The sequence below is a fragment of the Dendrobates tinctorius genome, unplaced genomic scaffold (assembly GCF_039654945.1).
Source record: "Dendrobates tinctorius isolate UK_male_01 unplaced genomic scaffold, ASM3965494v1 ptg000062l, whole genome shotgun sequence".
NCBI classification, from domain to species: Eukaryota; Metazoa; Chordata; class Amphibia; order Anura; family Dendrobatidae; genus Dendrobates; species Dendrobates tinctorius.
This window is the reverse complement of record NW_027361730.1, coordinates 40,985,882-41,004,206: the sequence shown is the minus strand read 5'-3', so window position 1 is coordinate 41,004,206 and position 18,325 is coordinate 40,985,882. Positions and strand designations below refer to the sequence as shown.

Sequence of the window (18,325 nt, the reverse complement as noted above, 5' to 3'; positions counted from 1 at the left end):
AAGGACACCGTGTAGTTTATCAACAATGACACAAATGTCAACAGCAAAATCCACACCAACTATAGTTAGTATATGCCTGCTACAGGCTTCAATTAACACCACAACATAGAGACAACTACTTCTGCAAATCAGTTAGGCACACGATTCGAGACGGTAAACACTGTGAGCAAAATGCGGAATCGGAAGAAACCAGCTTCAGCATCGATCTACCTGGGATGAAACTAGTGAACATGACCTCTAAAAAGCTGCTCCTGGCCCGTACGGGGATCGAACCCGCGACCTTGGCGTTATTAGCACCACGCTCTAACCAACTGAGCTAACCGGCCATGGGTGTGGCATTACGTCCCTGCCGGGAAAAAAATGGAAAGCTGTACGAGCGCGATTCTTTTTTTTTTTTTTTTGGGGGGGGGGGGGGTGGGGATGGATTTAGCACACATGTAGGGACTTTTGGTGGTAGACGCATATGTAACGCGTGACAGTCGAACAATAAAAGATCAAAAGCTCCTGCTTATGAAGATATTGCCGGATCAATCAGGTTCACGTAGCAGTGGCAAGAACATAAGAAACCTCCCCGTCGGGGAATCGAACCCCGGTCTCCCGCGTGACAGGCGGGGATACTCACCACTATACTAACGAGGATTGGCTGCGTCGAAACCTCTGACATCACACTCCGAGAAAGTGCACACGAGGCATGTGAGTGCTCAGAGGATCCACTGTGGGCCCTGCTCATTTTTCCTTTTTTGCACTTTCAGATAAGAGAGGTGAGACTGTGAAGAAAACTGCCATTTTGCCCTCACTGGCCAGAGTCAGTGCTCCTTTGGATGAGAGAAATGGGCCAGCCAGCAGACATCCGAATGATGGCAAAGCTGTCTATAGTGTCTGGGAGATTTAGTCAAACTTTTGCTCGGCTGACAACTATGGCCTCATTCACACAGCGGTTTTTTCTAGGCAGCACACTGACCCTAGAAGGATCTAGTGTCCTTAACAAGGGCGAAGAGATAGTAGAAGTGGTTATTAGCCATTTTTACCCTACATACAGGAGCCTCAATACTGAATAGAAGCAGGAAGTAGCGCAAATAAACTTTGACATCCAGGTACCTTTATAGATGATGTTTGCTCTTATTGGAGTCTTTCTCATCCTTTTTGTTTCCATCTGTTCTAGATGCCATGATAACTTTGGACATGCTCTGCTCATCTCTGCAGACAATTCCCTCTTCTCCGCTCTTCTGCAGGACATGTCGATGGGGTGTCCTTGAATAGCAAGGACACCGTGTAGTTTATCAACAATGACACAAATGTCAACAGCAAAATCCACACCAACTATAGTTAGTATATGCCTGCTACAGGCTTCAATTAACACCACAACATAGAGACAACTACTTCTGCAAATCAGTTAGGCACACGATTCGAGACGGTAAACACTGTGAGCAAAATGCGGAATCGGAAGAAACCAGCTTCAGCATCGATCTACCTGGGATGAAACTAGTGAACATGACCTCTAAAAAGCTGCTCCTGGCCCGTACGGGGATCGAACCCGCGACCTTGGCGTTATTAGCACCACGCTCTAACCAACTGAGCTAACCGGCCATGGGTGTGGCATTACGTCCCTGCCGGGAAAAAAATGGAAAGCTGTACGAGCGCGATCCTTTTTTTTTTTTTTGGGGGGGGGGGGGTGGGGATGGATTTAGCACACATGTAGGGACTTTTGGTGGTAGACGCATATGTAACGCGTGACAGTCGAACAATAAAAGATCAAAAGCTCCTGCTTATGAAGATATTGCCGGATCAATCAGGTTCACGTAGCAGTGGCAAGAACATAAGAAACCTCCCCGTCGGGGAATCGAACCCCGGTCTCCCGCGTGACAGGCGGGGATACTCACCACTATACTAACGAGGAGTGGCTGCGTCGAAACCTCTGACATCACACTCCGAGAAAGTGCACACGAGGCATGTGAGTGCTCAGAGGATCCACTGTGGGCCCTGCTCATTTTTCCTTTTTTGCACTTTCAGATAAGAGAGGTGAGACTGTGAAGAAAACTGCCATTTTGCCCTCACTGGCCAGAGTCAGTGCTCCTTTGGATGAGAGAAATGGGCCAGCCAGCAGACATCCGAATGATGGCAAAGCTGTCTATAGTGTCTGGGAGATTTAGTCAAACTTTTGCTCGGCTGACAACTATGGCCTCATTCACACAGCGGTTTTTTCTAGGCAGCACACTGACCCTAGAAGGATCTAGTGTCCTTAACAAGGGCGAAGAGATAGTAGAAGTGGTTATTAGCCATTTTTACCCTACATACAGGAGCCTCAATACTGAATAGAAGCAGGAAGTAGCGCAAATAAACTTTGACATCCAGGTACCTTTATAGATGATGTTTGCTCTTATTGGAGTCTTTCTCATCCTTTTTGTTTCCATCTGTTCTAGATGCCATGATAACTTTGGACATGCTCTGCTCATCTCTGCAGACAATTCCCTCTTCTCCGCTCTTCTGCAGGACATGTCGATGGGGTGTCCTTGAATAGCAAGGACACCGTGTAGTTTATCAACAATGACACAAATGTCAACAGCAAAATCCACACCAACTATAGTTAGTATATGCCTGCTACAGGCTTCAATTAACACCACAACATAGAGACAACTACTTCTGCAAATCAGTTAGGCACACGATTCGAGACGGTAAACACTGTGAGCAAAATGCGGAATCGGAAGAAACCAGCTTCAGCATCGATCTACCTGGGATGAAACTAGTGAACATGACCTCTAAAAAGCTGCTCCTGGCCCGTACGGGGATCGAACCCGCGACCTTGGCGTTATTAGCACCACGCTCTAACCAACTGAGCTAACCGGCCATGGGTGTGGCATTACGTCCCTGCCGGGAAAAAAATGGAAAGCTGTACGAGCGCGATCCTTTTTTTTTTTTTTGGGGGGGTGGGGTGGGGATGGATTTAGCACACATGTAGGGACTTTTGGTGGTAGACGCATATGTAACGCGTGACAGTCAAACAATAAAAGATCAAAAGCTCCTGCTTATGAAGATATTGCCGGATCAATCAGGTTCACGTAGCAGTGGCAAGAACATAAGAAACCTCCCCGTCGGGGAATCGAACCCCGGTCTCCCGCGTGACAGGCGGGGATACTCACCACTATACTAACGAGGATTGGCTGCGTCGAAACCTCTGACATCACACTCCGAGAAAGTGCACACGAGGCATGTGAGTGCTCAGAGGATCCACTGTGGGCCCTGCTCATTTTTCCTTTTTTGCACTTTCAGATAAGAGAGGTGAGACTGTGAAGAAAACTGCCATTTTGCCCTCACTGGCCAGAGTCAGTGCTCCTTTGGATGAGAGAAATGGGCCAGCCAGCAGACATCCGAATGATGGCAAAGCTGTCTATAGTGTCTGGGAGATTTAGTCAAACTTTTGCTCGGCTGACAACTATGGCCTCATTCACACAGCGGTTTTTTCTAGGCAGCACACTGACCCTAGAAGGATCTAGTGTCCTTAACAAGGGCGAAGAGATAGTAGAAGTGGTTATTAGCCATTTTTACCCAACATACAGGAGCCTCAATACTGAATAGAAGCAGGAAGTAGCGCAAATAAACTTTGACATCCAGGTACCTTTATAGATGATGTTTGCTCTTATTGGAGTCTTTCTCATCCTTTTTGTTTCCATCTGTTCTAGATGCCATGATAACTTTGGACATGCTCTGCTCATCTCTGCAGACAATTCCCTCTTCTCCGCTCTTCTGCAGGACATGTCGATGGGGTGTCCTTGAATAGCAAGGACACCGTGTAGTTTATCAACAATGACACAAATGTCAACAGCAAAATCCACACCAACTATAGTTAGTATATGCCTGCTACAGGCTTCAATTAACACCACAACATAGAGACAACTACTTCTGCAAATCAGTTAGGCACACGATTCGAGACGGTAAACACTGTGAGCAAAATGCGGAATCGGAAGAAACCAGCTTCAGCATCGATCTACCTGGGATGAAACTAGTGAACATGACCTCTAAAAAGCTGCTCCTGGCCCGTACGGGGATCGAACCCGCGACCTTGGCGTTATTAGCACCACGCTCTAACCAACTGAGCTAACCGGCCATGGGTGTGGCATTATGTCCCTGCTGGGAAAAAAATGGAAAGCTGTACGAGCGCGATCCTTTTTTTTTTTTTTTGGGGGGGGGTGGGGATGGATTTAGCACACATGTAGGGACTTTTGGTGGTAGACGCATATGTAACGCGTGACAGTCGAACAATAAAAGATCAAAAGCTCCTGCTTATGAAGATATTGCCGGATCAATCAGGTTCACGTAGCAGTGGCAAGAACATAAGAAACCTCCCCGTCGGGGAATCGAACCCCGGTCTCCCGCGTGACAGGCGGGGATACTCACCACTATACTAACGAGGATTGGCTGCGTCTAAACCTCTGACATCACACTCCGAGAAAGTGCACACGAGGCATGTGAGTGCTCAGAGGATCCACTGTGGGCCCTGCTCATTTTTCCTTTTTTGCACTTTCAGATAAGAGAGGTGAGACTGTGAAGAAAACTGCCATTTTGCCCTCACTGGCCAGAGTCAGTGCTCCTTTGGATGAGAGAAATGGGCCAGCCAGCAGACATCCGAATGATGGCAAAGCTGTCTATAGTGTCTGGGAGATTTAGTCAAACTTTTGCTCGGCATACAACTATGGCCTCATTCACACAGCGGTTTTTTCTAGGCAGCACACTGACCCTAGAAGGATCTAGTGTCCTTAACAAGGGCGAAGAGATAGTAGAAGTGGTTATTAGCCATTTTTACCCTACATACAGGAGCCTCAATACTGAATAGAAGCAGGAAGTAGCGCAAATAAACTTTGACATCCAGGTACCTTTATAGATGATGTTTGCTCTTATTGGAGTCTTTCTCATCCTTTTTGTTTCCATCTGTTCTAGATGCCATGATAACTTTGGACATGCTCTGCTCATCTCTGCAGACAATTCCCTCTTCTCCGCTCTTCTGCAGGACATGTCGATGGGGTGTCCTTGAATAGCAAGGACACCGTGTAGTTTATCAACAATGACACAAATGTCAACAGCAAAATCCACACCAACTATAGTTAGTATATGCCTGCTACAGGCTTCAATTAACACCACAACATAGAGACAACTACTTCTGCAAATCAGTTAGGCACACGATTCGAGACGGTAAACACTGTGAGCAAAATGCGGAATCGGAAGAAACCAGCTTCAGCATCGATCTACCTGGGATGAAACTAGTGAACATGACCTCTAAAAAGCTGCTCCTGGCCCGTACCCGCGACCTTGGCGTTATTAGCACCACGCTCTAACCAACTGAGCTAACCGGCCATGGGTGTGGCATTACGTCCCTGCCGGGAAAAAAATGGAAAGCTGTACGAGCGCGATCCTTTTTTTTTTTTTTTGGGGGGGGGGGTGGGGATGGATTTAGCACACATGTAGGGACTTTTGGTGGTAGACGCATATGTAACGCGTGACAGTCGAACAATAAAAGATCAAAAGCTCCTGCTTATGAAGATATTGCCGGATCAATCAGGTTCACGTAGCAGTGGCAAGAACATAAGAAACCTCCCCGTTGGGGAATCAAACCCCGGTCTCCCGCGTGACAGGAGGGGATACTCACCACTATACTAACGAGGATTGGCTGCGTCAAAACCTCTGACATCACACTCCGAGAAAGTGCACACGAGGCATGTGAGTGCTCAGAGGATCCACTGTGGGCCCTGCTCATTTTTCCTTTTTTGCACTTTCAGATAAGAGAGGTGAGACTGTGAAGAAAACTGCCATTTTGCCCTCACTGGCCAGAGTCAGTGCTCCTTTGGATGAGAGAAATGGGCCAGCCAGCAGACATCCGAATGATGGCAAAGCTGTCTATAGTGTCTGGGAGATTTAGTCAAACTTTTGCTCGGCTGACAACTATGGCCTCATTCACACAGCGGTTTTTTCTAGGCAGCACACTGACCCTAGAAGGATCTAGTGTCCTTAACAAGGGCGAAGAGATAGTAGAAGTGGTTATTAGCCATTTTTACCCTACATACAGGAGCCTCAATACTGAATAGAAGCAGGAAGTAGCGCAAATAAACTTTGACATCCAGGTACCTTTATAGATGATGTTTGCTCTTATTGGAGTCTTTCTCATCCTTTTTGTTTCCATCTGTTCTAGATGCCATGATAACTTTGGACATGCTCTGCTCATCTCTGCAGACAATTCCCTCTTCTCCGCTCTTCTGCAGGACATGTCGATGGGGTGTCCTTGAATAGCAAGGACACCGTGTAGTTTATCAACAATGACACAAATGTCAACAGCAAAATCCACACCAACTATAGTTAGTATATGCCTGCTACAGGCTTCAATTAACACCACAACATAGAGACAACTACTTCTGCAAATCAGTTAGGCACACGATTCGAGACGGTAAACACTGTGAGCAAAATGCGGAATCGGAAGAAACCAGCTTCAGCATCGATCTACCTGGGATGAAACTAGTGAACATGACCTCTAAAAAGCTGCTCCTGGCCCGTACGGGGATCGAACCCGCGACCTTGGCGTTATTAGCACCACGCTCTAACCAACTGAGCTAACCGGCCATGGGTGTGGCATTACGTCCCTGCCGGGAAAAAAATGGAAAGCTGTACGAGCGCGATCCTTTTTTTTTTTTTTTGGGGGGGGGGGGGTGGGGATGGATTTAGCACACATGTAGGGACTTTTGGTGGTAGACGCATATGTAACGCGTGACAGTCGAACAATAAAAGATCAAAAGCTCCTGCTTATGAAGATATTGCCGGATCAATCAGGTTCACGTAGCAGTGGCAAGAACATAAGAAACCTCCCCGTCGGGGAATCGAACCCCGGTCTCCCGCGTGACAGGCGGGGATACTCACCACTATACTAACGAGGAGTGGCTGCGTCGAAACCTCTGACATCACACTCCGAGAAAGTGCACACGAGGCATGTGAGTGCTCAGAGGATCCACTGTGGGCCCTGCTCATTTTTCCTTTTTTGCACTTTCAGATAAGAGAGGTGAGACTGTGAAGAAAACTGCCATTTTGCCCTCACTGGCCAGAGTCAGTGCTCCTTTGGATGAGAGAAATGGGCCAGCCAGCAGACATCCGAATGATGGCAAAGCTGTCTATAGTGTCTGGGAGATTTAGTCAAACTTTTGCTCGGCTGACAACTATGGCCTCATTCACACAGCGGTTTTTTCTAGGCAGCACACTGACCCTAGAAGGATCTAGTGTCCTTAACAAGGGCGAAGAGATAGTAGAAGTGGTTATTAGCCATTTTTACCCTACATACAGGAGCCTCAATACTGAATAGAAGCAGGAAGTAGCGCAAATAAACTTTGACATCCAGGTACCTTTATAGATGATGTTTGCTCTTATTGGAGTCTTTCTCATCCTTTTTGTTTCCATCTGTTCTAGATGCCATGATAACTTTGGACATGCTCTGCTCATCTCTGCAGACAATTCCCTCTTCTCCGCTCTTCTGCAGGACATGTCGATGGGGTGTCCTTGAATAGCAAGGACACCGTGTAGTTTATCAACAATGACACAAATGTCAACAGCAAAATCCACACCAACTATAGTTAGTATATGCCTGCTACAGGCTTCAATTAACACCACAACATAGAGACAACTACTTCTGCAAATCAGTTAGGCACACGATTCGAGACGGTAAACACTGTGAGCAAAATGCGGAATCGGAAGAAACCAGCTTCAGCATCGATCTACCTGGGATGAAACTAGTGAACATGACCTCTAAAAAGCTGCTCCTGGCCCGTACGGGGATCGAACCCGCGACCTTGGCGTTATTAGCACCACGCTCTAACCAACTGAGCTAACCGGCCATGGGTGTGGCATTACGTCCCTGCCGGGAAAAAAATGGAAAGCTGTACGAGCGCGATCCTTTTTTTTTTTTTGGGGGGGTGGGGTGGGGATGGATTTAGCACACATGTAGGGACTTTTGGTGGTAGACGCATATGTAACGCGTGACAGTCGAACAATAAAAGATAAAAAGCTCCTGCTTATGAAGATATTGCCGGATCAATCAGGTTCACGTAGCAGTGGCAAGAACATAAGAAACCTCCCCGTCGGGGAATCGAACCCCGGTCTCCCGCGTGACTGGCGGGGATACTCACCACTATACTAACGAGGATTGGCTGCGTCGAAACCTCTGACATCACACTCCGAGAAAGTGCACACGAGGCATGTGAGTGCTCAGAGGATCCACTGTGGGCCCTGCTCATTTTTCCTTTTTTGCACTTTCAGATAAGAGAGGTGAGACTGTGAAGAAAACTGCCATTTTGCCCTCACTGGCCAGAGTCAGTGCTCCTTTGGATGAGAGAAATGGGCCAGCCAGCAGACATCCGAATGATGGCAAAGCTGTCTTTAGTGTCTGGGAGATTTAGTCAAACTTTTGCTCGGCTGACAACTATGGCCTCATTCACACAGCGGTTTTTTCTAGGCAGCACACTGACCCTAGAAGGATCTAGTGTCCTTAACAAGGGCGAAGAGATAGTAGAAGTGGTTATTAGCCATTTTTACCCAACATACAGGAGCCTCAATACTGAATAGAAGCAGGAAGTAGCGCAAATAAACTTTGACATCCAGGTACCTTTATAGATGATGTTTGCTCTTATTGGAGTCTTTCTCATCCTTTTTGTTTCCATCTGTTCTAGATGCCATGATAACTTTGGACATGCTCTGCTCATCTCTGCAGACAATTCCCTCTTCTCCGCTCTTCTGCAGGACATGTCGATGGGGTGTCCTTGAATAGCAAGGACACCGTGTAGTTTATCAACAATGACACAAATGTCAACAGCAAAATCCACACCAACTATAGTTAGTATATGCCTGCTACAGGCTTCAATTAACACCACAACATAGAGACAACTACTTCTGCAAATCAGTTAGGCACACGATTCGAGACGGTAAACACTGTGAGCAAAATGCGGAATCGGAAGAAACCAGCTTCAGCATCGATCTACCTGGGATGAAACTAGTGAACATGACCTCTAAAAAGCTGCTCCTGGCCCGTACGGGGATCGAACCCGCGACCTTGGCGTTATTAGCACCACGCTCTAACCAACTGAGCTAACCGGCCATGGGTGTGGCATTATGTCCCTGCCGGGAAAAAAATGGAAAGCTGTACGAGCGCGATCCTTTTTTTTTTTTTTTTTGGGGGGGGGGTGGGGATGGATTTAGCACACATGTAGGGACTTTTGGTGGTAGACGCATATGTAACGCGTGACAGTCGAACAATAAAAGATCAAAAGCTCCTGCTTATGAAGATATTGCCGGATCAATCAGGTTCACGTAGCAGTGGCAAGAACATAAGAAACCTCCCCGTCGGGGAATCGAACCCCGGTCTCCCGCGTGACAGGCGGGGATACTCACCACTATACTAACGAGGATTGGCTGCGTCGAAACCTCTGACATCACACTCCGAGAAAGTGCACACGAGGCATGTGAGTGCTCAGAGGATCCACTGTGGGCCCTGCTCATTTTTCCTTTTTTGCACTTTCAGATAAGAGAGGTGAGACTGTGAAGAAAACTGCCATTTTGCCCTCACTGGCCAGAGTCAGTGCTCCTTTGGATGAGAGAAATGGGCCAGCCAGCAGACATCCGAATGATGGCAAAGCTGTCTATAGTGTCTGGGAGATTTAGTCAAACTTTTGCTCGGCTGACAACTATGGCCTCATTCACACAGCGGTTTTTTCTAGGCAGCACACTGACCCTAGAAGGATCTAGTGTCCTTAACAAGGGCGAAGAGATAGTAGAAGTGGTTATTAGCCATTTTTACCCTACATACAGGAGCCTCAATACTGAATAGAAGCAGGAAGTAGCGCAAATAAACTTTGACATCCAGGTACCTTTATAGATGATGTTTGCTCTTATTGGAGTCTTTCTCATCCTTTTTGTTTCCATCTGTTCTAGATGCCATGATAACTTTGGACATGCTCTGCTCATCTCTGCAGACAATTCCCTCTTCTCCGCTCTTCTGCAGGACATGTCGATGGGGTGTCCTTGAATAGCAAGGACACCGTGTAGTTTATCAACAATGACACAAATGTCAACAGCAAAATCCACACCAACTATAGTTAGTATATGCCTGCTACAGGCTTCAATTAACACCACAACATAGAGACAACTACTTCTGCAAATCAGTTAGGCACACGATTCGAGACGGTAAACACTGTGAGCAAAATGCGGAATCGGAAGAAACCAGCTTCAGCATCGATCTACCTGGGATGAAACTAGTGAACATGACCTCTAAAAAGCTGCTCCTGGCCCGTACCCGCGACCTTGGCGTTATTAGCACCACGCTCTAACCAACTGAGCTAACCGGCCATGGGTGTGGCATTACGTCCCTGCCAGGAAAAAAATGGAAAGCTGTACGAGCGCGATCCTTTTTTTTTTTTTTTGGGGGGGGGGGGTGGGGATGGATTTAGCACACATGTAGGGACTTTTGGTGGTAGACGCATATGTAACGCGTGACAGTCGAACAATAAAAGATCAAAAGCTCCTGCTTATGAAGATATTGCCGGATCAATCAGGTTCACGTAGCAGTGGCAAGAACATAAGAAACCTCCCCGTTGGGGAATCAAACCCCGGTCTCCCGCGTGACAGGAGGGGATACTCACCACTATACTAACGAGGATTGGCTGCGTCAAAACCTCTGACATCACACTCCGAGAAAGTGCACACGAGGCATGTGAGTGCTCAGAGGATCCACTGTGGGCCCTGCTCATTTTTCCTTTTTTGCACTTTCAGATAAGAGAGGTGAGACTGTGAAGAAAACTGCCATTTTGCCCTCACTGGCCAGAGTCAGTGCTCCTTTGGATGAGAGAAATGGGCCAGCCAGCAGACATCCGAATGATGGCAAGGCTGTCTATAGTGTCTGGGAGATTTAGTCAAACTTTTGCTCGGCTGACAACTATGGCCTCATTCACACAGCGGTTTTTTCTAGGCAGCACACTGACCCTAGAAGGATCTAGTGTCCTTAACAAGGGCGAAGAGATAGTAGAAGTGGTTATTAGCCATTTTTACCCTACATACAGGAGCCTCAATACTGAATAGAAGCAGGAAGTAGCGCAAATAAACTTTGACATCCAGGTACCTTTATAGATGATGTTTGCTCTTATTGGAGTCTTTCTCATCCTTTTTGTTTCCATCTGTTCTAGATGCCATGATAACTTTGGACATGCTCTGCTCATCTCTGCAGACAATTCCCTCTTCTCCGCTCTTCTGCAGGACATGTCGATGGGGTGTCCTTGAATAGCAAGGACACCGTGTAGTTTATCAACAATGACACAAATGTCAACAGCAAAATCCACACCAACTATAGTTAGTATATGCCTGCTACAGGCTTCAATTAACACCACAACATAGAGACAACTACTTCTGCAAATCAGTTAGGCACACGATTCGAGACGGTAAACACTGTGAGCAAAATGCGGAATCGGAAGAAACCAGCTTCAGCATCGATCTACCTGGGATGAAACTAGTGAACATGACCTCTAAAAAGCTGCTCCTGGCCCGTACGGGGATCGAACGCGCGACCTTGGCGTTATTAGCACCACGCTCTAACCAACTGAGCTAACCGGCCATGGGTGTGGCATTACGTCCCTGCCGGGAAAAAAATGGAAAGCTGTACGAGCGCGATCCTTTTTTTTTTTTTTTGGGGGGGGGGGGTGGGGATGGATTTAGCACACATGTAGGGACTTTTGGTGGTAGACGCATATGTAACGCGTGACAGTCGAACAATAAAAGATCCTGCTTATGAAGCTATTGCCGGATCAATCAGGTTCACGTAGCAGTGGCAAGAACATAAGAAACCTCCCCGTCGGGGAATCGAACCCCGGTCTCCCGCGTGACAGGCGGGGATACTCACCACTATACTAACGAGGATTGGCTGCGTCGAAACCTCTGACATCACACTCCGAGAAAGTGCACACGAGGCATGTGAGTGCTCAGAGGATCCACTGTGGGCCCTGCTCATTTTTCCTTTTTTGCACTTTCAGATAAGAGAGGTGAGACTGTGAAGAAAACTGCCATTTTGCCCTCACTGGCCAGAGTCAGTGCTCCTTTGGATGAGAGAAATGGGCCAGCCAGCAGACATCCGAATGATGGCAAAGCTGTCTATAGTGTCTGGGAGATTTAGTCAAACTTTTGCTCGGCTGACAACTATGGCCTCATTCACACAGCGTTTTTTTCTAGGCAGCACACTGACCCTAGAAGGATCTAGTGTCCTTAACAAGGGCGAAGAGATAGTAGAAGTGGTTATTAGCCATTTTTACCCTACATACAGGAGCCTCAATACTGAATAGAAGCAGGAAGTAGCGCAAATAAACTTTGACATCCAGGTACCTTTATAGATGATGTTTGCTCTTATTGGAGTCTTTCTCATCCTTTTTGTTTCCATCTGTTCTAGATGCCATGATAACTTTGGACATGCTCTGCTCATCTCTGCAGACAATTCCCTCTTCTCCACTCTTCTGCAGGACATGTCGATGGGGTGTCCTTGAATAGCAAGGACACCGTGTAGTTTATCAACAATGACACAAATGTCAACAGCAAAATCCACACCAACTATAGTTAGTATATGCCTGCTACAGGCTTCAATTAACACCACAACATAGAGACAACTACTTCTGCAAATCAGTTAGGCACACGATTCGAGACGGTAAACACTGTGAGCAAAATGCGGAATCGGAAGAAACCAGCTTCAGCATCGATCTACCTGGGATGAAACTAGTGAACATGACCTCTAAAAAGCTGCTCCTGGCCCGTACGGGGATCGAACCCGCGACCTTGGCGTTATTAGCACCACGCTCTAACCAACTGAGCTAACCGGCCATGGGTGTGGCATTACGTCCCTGCCGGGAAAAAAATGGAAAGCTGTACGAGCGCGATCCTTTTTTTTTTTTTTTGGGGGGGGGGGGGGTGGGGATGGATTTAGCACACATGTAGGGACTTTTGGTGGTAGACGCATATGTAACGCGTGACAGTCGAACAATAAAAGATCAAAAGCTCCTGCTTATGAAGATATTGCCGGATCAATCAGGTTCACGTAGCAGTGGCAAGAACATAAGAAACCTCCCCGTCGGGGAATCGAACCCCGGTCTCCCGCGTGACAGGCGGGGATACTCACCACTATACTAACGAGGATTGGCTGCGTCGAAACCTCTGACATCACACTCCGAGAAAGTGCACACGAGGCATGTGAGTGCTCAGAGGATCCACTGTGGGCCCTGCTCATTTTTCCTTTTTTGCACTTTCAGATAAGAGAGGTGAGACTGTGAAGAAAACTGCCATTTTGCCCTCACTGGCCAGAGTCAGTGCTCCTTTGGATGAGAGAAATGGGCCAGCCAGCAGACATCCGAATGATGGCAAAGCTGTCTATAGTGTCTGGGAGATTTAGTCAAACTTTTGCTCGGCTGACAACTATGGCCTCATTCACACAGCGGTTTTTTCTAGGCAGCACACTGACCCTAGAAGGATCTAGTGTCCTTAACAAGGGCGAAGAGATAGTAGAAGTGGTTATTAGCCATTTTTACCCAACATACAGGAGCCTCAATACTGAATAGAAGCAGGAAGTAGCGCAAATAAACTTTGACATCCAGGTACCTTTATAGATGATGTTTGCTCTTATTGGAGTCTTTCTCATCCTTTTTGTTTCCATCTGTTCTAGATGCCATGATAACTTTGGACATGCTCTGCTCATCTCTGCAGACAATTCCCTCTTCTCCGCTCTTCTGCAGGACATGTCGATGGGGTGTCCTTGAATAGCAAGGACACCGTGTAGTTTATCAACAATGACACAAATGTCAACAGCAAAATCCACACCAACTATAGTTAGTATATGCCTGCTACAGGCTTCAATTAACACCACAACATAGAGACAACTACTTCTGCAAATCAGTTAGGCACACGATTCGAGACGGTAAACACTGTGAGCAAAATGCGGAATCGGAAGAAACCAGCTTCAGCATCGATCTACCTGGGATGAAACTAGTGAACATGACCTCTAAAAAGCTGCTCCTGGCCCGTACGGGGATCGAACCCGCGACCTTGGCGTTATTAGCACCACGCTCTAACCAACTGAGCTAACCGGCCATGGGTGTGGCATTACGTCCCTGCCGGGAAAAAAATGGAAAGCTGTACGAGCGCGATCCTTTTTTTTTTTTTTTGGGGGGGGGGTGGGGATGGATTTAGCACACATGTAGGGACTTTTGGTGGTAGACGCATATGTAACGCGTGACAGTCGAACAATAAAAGATCAAAAGCTCCTGCTTATGAAGATATTGCCGGATCAATCAGGTTCACGTAGCAGTGGCAAGAACATAAGAAACCTCCCCGTCGGGGAATCGAACCCCGGTCTCCCGCGTGACAGGCGGGGATACTCACCACTATACTAACAAGGATTGGCTGCGTCGAAACCTCTGACATCACACTCCGAGAAAGTGCACACGAGGCATGTGAGTGCTCAGAGGATCCACTGTGGGCCCTGCTCATTTTTCCTTTTTTGCACTTTCAGATAAGAGAGGTGAGACTGTGAAGAAAACTGCCATTTTGCCCTCACTGGCCAGAGTCAGTGCTCCTTTGGATGAGAGAAATGGGCCAGCCAGCAGACATCCGAATGATGGCAAAGCTGTCTATAGTGTCTGGGAGATTTAGTCAAACTTTTGCTCGGCTGACAACTATGGCCTCATTCACACAGCGGTTTTTTCTAGGCAGCACACTGACCCTAGAAGGATCTAGTGTCCTTAACAAGGGCGAAGAGATAGTAGAAGTGGTTATTAGCCATTTTTACCCTACATACAGGAGCCTCAATACTGAATAGAAGCAGGAAGTAGCGCAAATAAACTTTGACATCCAGGTACCTTTATAGATGATGTTTGCTCTTATTGGAGTCTTTCTCATCCTTTTTGTTTCCATCTGTTCTAGATGCCATGATAACTTTGGACATGCTCTGCTCATCTCTGCAGACAATTCCCTCTTCTCCGCTCTTCTGCAGGACATGTCGATGGGGTGTCCTTGAATAGCAAGGACACCGTGTAGTTTATCAACAATGACACAAATGTCAACAGCAAAATCCACACCAACTATAGTTAGTATATGCCTGCTACAGGCTTCAATTAACACCACAACATAGAGACAACTACTTCTGCAAATCAGTTAGGCACACGATTCGAGACGGTAAACACTGTGAGCAAAATGCGGAATCGGAAGAAACCAGCTTCAGCATCGATCTACCTGGGATGAAACTAGTGAACATGACCTCTAAAAAGCTGCTCCTGGCCCGTACGGGGATCGAACCCTCGACCTTGGCGTTATTAGCACCACGCTCTAACCAACTGAGCTAACCGGCCATGGGTGTGGCATTACGTCCCTGCCGGGAAAAAAATGGAAAGCTGTACGAGCGCGATCCTTTTTTTTTTTTTTTTGGGGGGGGGGGGGATGGATTTAGCACACATGTAGGGACTTTTGGTGGTAGACGCATATGTAACGCGTGACAGTCGAACAATAAAAGATCAAAAGCTCCTGCTTATGAAGATATTGCCGGATCAATCAGGTTCACGTAGCAGTGGCAAGAACATAAGAAACCTCCCCGTCGGGGAATCGAACCCCGGTCTCCCGCGTGACAGGCGGGGATACTCACCACTATACTAACGAGGATTGGCTGCGTCGAAACCTCTGACATCACACTCCGAGAAAGTGCACACGAGGCATGTGAGTGCTCAGAGGATCCACTGTGGGCCCTGCTCATTTTTCCTTTTTTGCACTTTCAGATAAGAGAGGTGAGACTGTGAAGAAAACTGCCATTTTGCCCTCACTGGCCAGAGTCAGTGCTCCTTTGGATGAGAGAAATGGGCCAGCCAGCAGACATCCGAATGATGGCAAAGCTGTCTATAGTGTCTGGGAGATTTAGTCAAACTTTTGCTCGGCTGACAACTATGGCCTCATTCACACAGCGGTTTTTTCTAGGCAGCACACTGACCCTAGAAGGATCTAGTGTCCTTAACAAGGGCGAAGAGATAGTAGAAGTGGTTATTAGCCATTTTTACCCTACATACAGGAGCCTCAATACTGAATAGAAGCAGGAAGTAGCGCAAATAAACTTTGACATCCAGGTACCTTTATAGATGATGTTTGCTCTTATTGGAGTCTTTCTCATCCTTTTTGTTTCCATCTGTTCTAGATGCCATGATAACTTTGGACATGCTCTGCTCATCTCTGCAGACAATTCCCTCTTCTCCGCTCTTCTGCAGGACATGTCGATGGGGTGTCCTTGAATAGCAAGGACACCGTGTAGTTTATCAACAATGACACAAATGTCAACAGCAAAATCCACACCAACTATAGTTAGTATATGCCTGCTACAGGCTTCAATTAACACCACAACATAGAGACAACTACTTCTGCAAATCAGTTAGGCACACGATTCGAGACGGTAAACACTGTGAGCAAAATGCGGAATCGGAAGAAACCAGCTTCAGCATCGATCTACCTGGGATGAAACTAGTGAACATGACCTCTAAAAAGCTGCTCCTGGCCCGTACGGGGATCGAACCCTCGACCTTGGCGTTATTAGCACCACGCTCTAACCAACTGAGCTAACCGGCCATGGGTGTGGCATTACGTCCCTGCCGGGAAAAAAATGGAAAGCTGTACGAGCGCGATCCTTTTTTTTTTTTTTTGGGGGGGGGGGGGGGATGGATTTAGCACACATGTAGGGACTTTTGGTGGTAGACGCATATGTAACGCGTGACAGTCGAACAATAAAAGATCAAAAGCTCCTGCTTATGAAGATATTGCCGGATCAATCAGGTTCACGTAGCAGTGGCAAGAACATAAGAAACCTCCCCGTCGGGGAATCGAACCCCGGTCTCCCGCGTGACAGGCGGGGATACTCACCACTATACTAACGAGGATTGGCTGCGTCGAAACCTCTGACATCACACTCCGAGAAAGTGCACACGAGGCATGTGAGTGCTCAGAGGATCCACTGTGGGCCCTGCTCATTTTTCCTTTTTTGCACTTTCAGATAAGAGAGGTGAGACTGTGAAGAAAACTGCCATTTTGCCCTCACTGGCCAGAGTCAGTGCTCCTTTGGATGAGAGAAATGGGCCAGCCAGCAGACATCCGAATGATGGCAAAGCTGTCTATAGTGTCTGGGAGATTTAGTCAAACTTTTGCTCGGCTGACAACTATGGCCTCATTCACACAGCGGTTTTTTCTAGGCAGCACACTGACCCTAGAAGGATCTAGTGTCCTTAACAAGGGCGAAGAGATAGTAGAAGTGGTTATTAGCCATTTTTACCCTACATACAGGAGCCTCAATACTGAATAGAAGCAGGAAGTAGCGCAAATAAACTTTGACATCCAGGTACCTTTATAGATGATGTTTGCTCTTATTGGAGTCTTTCTCATCCTTTTTGTTTCCATCTGTTCTAGATGCCATGATAACTTTGGACATGCTCTGCTCATCTCTGCAGACAATTCCCTCTTCTCCGCTCTTCTGCAGGACATGTCGATGGGGTGTCCTTGAATAGCAAGGACACCGTGTAGTTTATCAACAATGACACAAATGTCAACAGCAAAATCCACACCAACTATAGTTAGTATATGCCTGCTACAGGCTTCAATTAACACCACAACATAGAGACAACTACTTCTGCAAATCAGTTAGGCACACGATTCGAGACGGTAAACACTGTGAGCAAAATGCGGAATCGGAAGAAACCAGCTTCAGCATCGATCTACCTGGGATGAAACTAGTGAACATGACCTCTAAAAAGCTGCTCCTGGCCCGTACGGGGATCGAACCCGCGACCTTGGCGTTATTAGCACCACGCTCTAACCAACTGAGCTAACCGGCCATGGGTGTGGCATTACGTCCCTGCCGGGAAAAAAATGGAAAGCTGTACGAGCGCGATCCTTTTTTTTTTTTTTGGGGGGGGGGGGGGGTGGGGATGGATTTAGCACACATGTAGGGACTTTTGGTGGTAGACGCATATGTAACGCGTGACAGTCGAACAATAAAAGATCAAAAGCTCCTGCTTATGAAGATATTGCCGGATCAATCAGGTTCACGTAGCAGTGGCAAGAACATAAGAAACCTCCCCGTTGGGGAATCGAACCCCGGTCTCCCGCGTGACAGGCGGGGATACTCACCACTATACTAACGAGGATTGGCTGCGTCGAAACCTCTGACATCACACTCCGAGAAAGTGCACACGAGGCATGTGAGTGCTCAGAGGATCCACTGTGGGCCCTGCTCATTTTTCCTTTTTTGCACTTTCAG

General features: G+C 47.1%; 25 non-coding genes across 25 annotated transcripts; all 25 read right to left on the bottom strand.

Moving 5' to 3' along the window:
• Positions 1–252: 252 nt before the first annotated feature.
• Positions 253–326, bottom strand: TRNAI-AAU (transfer RNA isoleucine (anticodon AAU)). The gene has a single exon. It is a non-coding gene; the product is annotated as a tRNA-Ile (tRNA).
• A 241-nt stretch (positions 327–567) lies between these two features.
• On the bottom strand, positions 568–639 carry TRNAD-GUC (transfer RNA aspartic acid (anticodon GUC)). The gene has a single exon. It is a non-coding gene; the product is annotated as a tRNA-Asp (tRNA).
• An 874-nt stretch (positions 640–1,513) lies between these two features.
• TRNAI-AAU (transfer RNA isoleucine (anticodon AAU)) lies at positions 1,514–1,587 on the bottom strand. Its single transcript has one exon. It is a non-coding gene; the product is annotated as a tRNA-Ile (tRNA).
• Positions 1,588–1,825: 238 nt separating this feature from the next.
• TRNAD-GUC (transfer RNA aspartic acid (anticodon GUC)) lies at positions 1,826–1,897 on the bottom strand. The gene has a single exon. It is a non-coding gene; the product is annotated as a tRNA-Asp (tRNA).
• An 874-nt stretch (positions 1,898–2,771) lies between these two features.
• TRNAI-AAU (transfer RNA isoleucine (anticodon AAU)) lies at positions 2,772–2,845 on the bottom strand. The gene has a single exon. It is a non-coding gene; the product is annotated as a tRNA-Ile (tRNA).
• Positions 2,846–3,082: 237 nt separating this feature from the next.
• TRNAD-GUC (transfer RNA aspartic acid (anticodon GUC)) lies at positions 3,083–3,154 on the bottom strand. The gene has a single exon. It is a non-coding gene; the product is annotated as a tRNA-Asp (tRNA).
• An 874-nt stretch (positions 3,155–4,028) lies between these two features.
• TRNAI-AAU (transfer RNA isoleucine (anticodon AAU)) lies at positions 4,029–4,102 on the bottom strand. The gene has a single exon. It is a non-coding gene; the product is annotated as a tRNA-Ile (tRNA).
• A 235-nt stretch (positions 4,103–4,337) lies between these two features.
• TRNAD-GUC (transfer RNA aspartic acid (anticodon GUC)) lies at positions 4,338–4,409 on the bottom strand. The gene has a single exon. It is a non-coding gene; the product is annotated as a tRNA-Asp (tRNA).
• Positions 4,410–6,529: 2,120 nt separating this feature from the next.
• Positions 6,530–6,603, bottom strand: TRNAI-AAU (transfer RNA isoleucine (anticodon AAU)). Its single transcript has one exon. It is a non-coding gene; the product is annotated as a tRNA-Ile (tRNA).
• Positions 6,604–6,842: 239 nt separating this feature from the next.
• Positions 6,843–6,914, bottom strand: TRNAD-GUC (transfer RNA aspartic acid (anticodon GUC)). Its single transcript has one exon. It is a non-coding gene; the product is annotated as a tRNA-Asp (tRNA).
• An 874-nt stretch (positions 6,915–7,788) lies between these two features.
• On the bottom strand, positions 7,789–7,862 carry TRNAI-AAU (transfer RNA isoleucine (anticodon AAU)). The gene has a single exon. It is a non-coding gene; the product is annotated as a tRNA-Ile (tRNA).
• A 1,182-nt stretch (positions 7,863–9,044) lies between these two features.
• On the bottom strand, positions 9,045–9,118 carry TRNAI-AAU (transfer RNA isoleucine (anticodon AAU)). The gene has a single exon. It is a non-coding gene; the product is annotated as a tRNA-Ile (tRNA).
• Positions 9,119–9,356: 238 nt separating this feature from the next.
• On the bottom strand, positions 9,357–9,428 carry TRNAD-GUC (transfer RNA aspartic acid (anticodon GUC)). The gene has a single exon. It is a non-coding gene; the product is annotated as a tRNA-Asp (tRNA).
• Positions 9,429–11,549: 2,121 nt separating this feature from the next.
• On the bottom strand, positions 11,550–11,623 carry TRNAI-AAU (transfer RNA isoleucine (anticodon AAU)). Its single transcript has one exon. It is a non-coding gene; the product is annotated as a tRNA-Ile (tRNA).
• Positions 11,624–11,853: 230 nt separating this feature from the next.
• On the bottom strand, positions 11,854–11,925 carry TRNAD-GUC (transfer RNA aspartic acid (anticodon GUC)). The gene has a single exon. It is a non-coding gene; the product is annotated as a tRNA-Asp (tRNA).
• Positions 11,926–12,799: 874 nt separating this feature from the next.
• TRNAI-AAU (transfer RNA isoleucine (anticodon AAU)) lies at positions 12,800–12,873 on the bottom strand. Its single transcript has one exon. It is a non-coding gene; the product is annotated as a tRNA-Ile (tRNA).
• Positions 12,874–13,113: 240 nt separating this feature from the next.
• Positions 13,114–13,185, bottom strand: TRNAD-GUC (transfer RNA aspartic acid (anticodon GUC)). Its single transcript has one exon. It is a non-coding gene; the product is annotated as a tRNA-Asp (tRNA).
• An 874-nt stretch (positions 13,186–14,059) lies between these two features.
• On the bottom strand, positions 14,060–14,133 carry TRNAI-AAU (transfer RNA isoleucine (anticodon AAU)). Its single transcript has one exon. It is a non-coding gene; the product is annotated as a tRNA-Ile (tRNA).
• A 236-nt stretch (positions 14,134–14,369) lies between these two features.
• Positions 14,370–14,441, bottom strand: TRNAD-GUC (transfer RNA aspartic acid (anticodon GUC)). The gene has a single exon. It is a non-coding gene; the product is annotated as a tRNA-Asp (tRNA).
• Positions 14,442–15,315: 874 nt separating this feature from the next.
• On the bottom strand, positions 15,316–15,389 carry TRNAI-AAU (transfer RNA isoleucine (anticodon AAU)). Its single transcript has one exon. It is a non-coding gene; the product is annotated as a tRNA-Ile (tRNA).
• A 235-nt stretch (positions 15,390–15,624) lies between these two features.
• On the bottom strand, positions 15,625–15,696 carry TRNAD-GUC (transfer RNA aspartic acid (anticodon GUC)). Its single transcript has one exon. It is a non-coding gene; the product is annotated as a tRNA-Asp (tRNA).
• An 874-nt stretch (positions 15,697–16,570) lies between these two features.
• TRNAI-AAU (transfer RNA isoleucine (anticodon AAU)) lies at positions 16,571–16,644 on the bottom strand. Its single transcript has one exon. It is a non-coding gene; the product is annotated as a tRNA-Ile (tRNA).
• Positions 16,645–16,880: 236 nt separating this feature from the next.
• TRNAD-GUC (transfer RNA aspartic acid (anticodon GUC)) lies at positions 16,881–16,952 on the bottom strand. Its single transcript has one exon. It is a non-coding gene; the product is annotated as a tRNA-Asp (tRNA).
• Positions 16,953–17,826: 874 nt separating this feature from the next.
• TRNAI-AAU (transfer RNA isoleucine (anticodon AAU)) lies at positions 17,827–17,900 on the bottom strand. Its single transcript has one exon. It is a non-coding gene; the product is annotated as a tRNA-Ile (tRNA).
• Positions 17,901–18,140: 240 nt separating this feature from the next.
• Positions 18,141–18,212, bottom strand: TRNAD-GUC (transfer RNA aspartic acid (anticodon GUC)). The gene has a single exon. It is a non-coding gene; the product is annotated as a tRNA-Asp (tRNA).
• Positions 18,213–18,325: the final 113 nt, after the last annotated feature.